General features: G+C 37.7%; 1 pseudogene; it reads left to right on the top strand.

The window, feature by feature from the left end:
* Positions 1-478: 478 nt before the first annotated feature.
* Positions 479-593, top strand: LOC142318587 (U4 spliceosomal RNA; annotated as a pseudogene).
* The last annotated feature ends 3,333 nt before the right edge of the window (positions 594-3,926 follow it).

The raw sequence follows: 3,926 nt of genomic DNA, 5'->3' as shown, positions 1-3,926 counted from the left end.
ATCCGGTCCGGTACTCCGGTGGAACCGACATATGTCCTGGCAGAGAGCGGATGCGCAATCTCCGCACTGACTCGAGACCCTTACACATCAAAGTTTTCAGAGCTCCCATGCACCGACGTACGTTAGCTACATGCTTGCCATCGTGAGGGGCATGTGGACAGCGTAAGGGTCTCTGTTACACCTGCAATCACTTCTACCCTAGCTGCCACATCGCAAGCTCTAAAGATGGTGTGAATCCATTTCCTTAATCAGTTAAATTTTCATATCTGCAGGTGGCCAAAAAATCCAGTCCTTATAGTACGGCCTGTAGGTTGAATCAGACCGATGATAATTCCATCTCCGAGGGAAAACACTTGGAGCCACGTTAGCCAGCATTATGAATATTACTTACGTTGTTACAGTTGTTTTCGCCCTGGACGTGGAACGTAGATGTTATGTTCCGGACGTAAGGATTATTTACCTCTGGGCAAAAAAAAAAAACTTTGCGCAGTGGTGATATCGTAACCAATGAAGTTCATCTGAGATGTAATTATTGCTAGTTGAAAATAATTACTATTTGAATAATACATTCATAATATTTCAGTTATTATAACAACATTAATAGGATTTCCAGATTATGAAGTATATTAGTAATATATTTATCTTAGACTGTTCTCCTTAAAACGAAATCAACATAGTAATGGTTACTGGCTTTTGCTAAACTTAGCATTTTTTATAAGAACGCTAAGGGGTTTTATTTCAGCGCAGGTGAACCCAATATTTTTCTAATTTTAATAATTTTTTTAAATTATTATTATTTTCTTTAGTTTTACAAAACCGTGCAAAAAATTTCTTATTTTTGCCAATAAAGTTTGTAATCTTGCTCTTCAGTTAACTTTGATTTATATTACACAGGCACGATCAGTAATGTTGATCATCAGCAGTATGCACCTAACAGCGTGAGTATAGAAATAGAAAAAAATTAACTCTTTTTATTGAAATTCGACTAAAACCATGATACCTCTTGATGCAACCGTTGTACCAGATTTAAATTTTTATTAATGTTTGTTTTTTATAATAATAATAATAGAGAATTATTATATAATTAATTTCATAAACTTAAATAAATAATATAATAATAAACCACATAATATTAGGCATAATATAATTCTTTCAAAAGAATTAGTTACAAAAGTTTTTAAATTTAGAATAGAGATTTGATAGTTATCAATCTATTTTAACATTATTCTTTTGTAATGAACTGGCATTTTTTAAATAATCAGAATAAAATAGAGTAATAACATTAATTGTTATATATTAATTTATTCATTAACAACTGCAACACTAATTTACCATCGTTAACAGATGTAAGACTTCATTTCATCGATCTTTTCCATCCAGATAATTATAGAAATTTTCTTCTGAAGTCGACGGACCGTGTAAAGAACCTCTTACCTTCAATTTAATATGACTAAGGATAAGACGTTACTTTTACCAGGAAATCTCCGGACACTGAAAATTTTTTAGAGTACTGTAAGAAAGAAAACATCATTAAAGGTGTAGTAGTCTTTCTTGTCCTCTAGTTCCTAACTTTAAAAAACTGGCCCATGTCCTTTATTTGAATAAAACGAGCTGTTTCTTCATTTTCGTAATACTCGTTCAACTTCCAGATCTATTCATTATGACTAGTCTGAATATCATTTAATAGCATCTACTTATTGATTTTTTTTTGTTATTATTATTACATTATTTCCTATATAAATATTTTGAGAATGCTTATTCAAACATGTAGTTTTTCTTTGACATTAATCTTATTTAAAAAGAAGAACCTCAACCACATAAATCTCGTTTTTAAATGCTACATTCACAAAATCTAATTAATTTTCTCTTCTCTTATCTTTATCAACAACTAAAAATTTTCTCCACCTGCTTTTCATTTATTCTTAGATCAGTCTTATCTGCGAGCTGATTTTAGAGTATTTCAGCCGCTAAATTGACTTCAATTTGCTAGCGCATACCATCAAAGTCATTGGCTAAGATGAGTACTCCTTTTTTTTTGTTTTTTCCCTACTCTCCCCGACCGGATATCCAATTAAGTATACTCAGTCGGGGAGAGTGTCCTTTTACTCTCCTCAAAGGAGGCGTCCCCCACCCGCCGGCTATACGTCCGGCACGGCAGGTTGGCCTCCCCGGTCTCGGATCTTTTGTTTTACATTGCCTGCCTCTAATCCCCCGCTTTAGAGCCAAGGTCCGGCTATTCCGTCCCCCAGCGCCTCAGCAGGGAACCGGGACTCGGTCTCTACGCCTTTGGCCTCTAATCGACAGCGCCGACCCCACAAAGAGCCTAGGCTCCCGCAGGGACGACCCCGCCGACCAGGACTTGGTCTTTTATTTTAACCCAAACTCAAACTCCCCTGGAGTTCACCCCCTTCTCAGGTACCCGCACACCAAGGCGTACAGGCCCTCCATGGAGTGACTGTCCGCCCTACCCTACTGTTTATACTCCCATTCTTCTGTCTTCATCCTCTTTGGCCCGCAGGACCTCCCCGGCGAACCTGCGGAACCATTCCCGGTTCTCATTGTTGTACCCCGACCGGTTTATGAGATTTTCTGGTGTAAGACCATTAATTACTATTTGACCTCTGATAACGGCCCATCTTGGACATATGAACAACGTATGTTCGGCATCGTCATTCTCTGGACAATAGATGCACTGCGGGGTGGCTCTCTTCCCGATCCTATACAGATATTGACCGAAAGAGCCGTGCCCCGTCAGTAATTGTGTCATGTAAAAATTGACATCTCCGAGTCTATTGTTATTCCAGGTTTTAATATTAGGGATTAGGCGTCTGGTCCATTCTCCCACTCTGGAGCCTACCCACTCTACTTGCCATTCTTGTTCTGTAATCCCTTCCATCTCTTCTTTCGACATACCGCTGTGTCTGAGGGTTCTGGCTTTTATCTGAAGGTCTATGGGTAGGACCCCGGTCAGTACGCACAGCGCGTAATACGATACCGTACAGTAACTAGCAGCTACACGCAGCAATGCCAGTCTATGGACACTTCTCAACTTCTTTTTATTTCGCTGTATGTTCATTGCCGCCCCCCATATGGGAGCTGCATACAGTACCGCCGAAGTGATAGCCGCGGTTATTAATCTTCGAATAACCATTTTAGGTGTGCCGTGGTTTTGAAATAATCCTCTTAATCCCTTTACAACAGGAGTAACTCTCCCACAAATCATATCAATATGCTTGCTGAACCTTAAACTTTTGTCCAGAAGTACCCCCAAGTATTTTGTTTCTTTTACTTCATCAATTCTCTGTCCTCTGATATTTAGATTCACACTTCTTAATGGTCTTCTACCCGAGAGGACCAGGCAACAGGATTTATTAGGAGCTATTTCTAATTTGTTATCCTCCATCCATTCATCTATTGTTCTAAGCGCTTGGTTTGCCTTGTTCTCCAGTTCATTAATATCTCTGTCTTCTACTAGACAGAGATGAGTACTCCTGCATCTATATATCTCAACCAGAACAAGAAACACTGACTTCTTCTTTTTAAATTGTCTCTTTTGATTATTTTGTTTAAAACAAGGTAGAATATAGTGGCCATTGACATTAAAGATTCTTGTCTTAGTTAAATTTTTGCATAAAATTTTGCTTTGTAGGTTGACCAGTTTATGCACATTTTCAATAAACGTACAAACTTCAAGATAATCGTCCTTCTTCCATATTTGGTTATGTCTGTTTCCTTTTTACCCAATCACACATCTTATGCGCTTCTTCATTATATTCCCAACATTTGATCACTTGTTAAAAAGTTCTAGAAAAATAAACATCCTATCAGTTAGTCAATTAACCCATAGAAATTTTTCTATGGCTTCCATATTCACGCGTAGTCTTTCTAGAATTAATATGAAGACAAACTTACACGTCTTACTTAAA

The sequence above is a fragment of the Lycorma delicatula genome, chromosome 1, assembly GCF_047948215.1.
Source record: "Lycorma delicatula isolate Av1 chromosome 1, ASM4794821v1, whole genome shotgun sequence".
NCBI lineage: Eukaryota > Metazoa > Arthropoda > Insecta > Hemiptera > Fulgoridae > Lycorma > Lycorma delicatula.
This window is presented reverse-complemented; position numbering and strand designations above follow the sequence as displayed.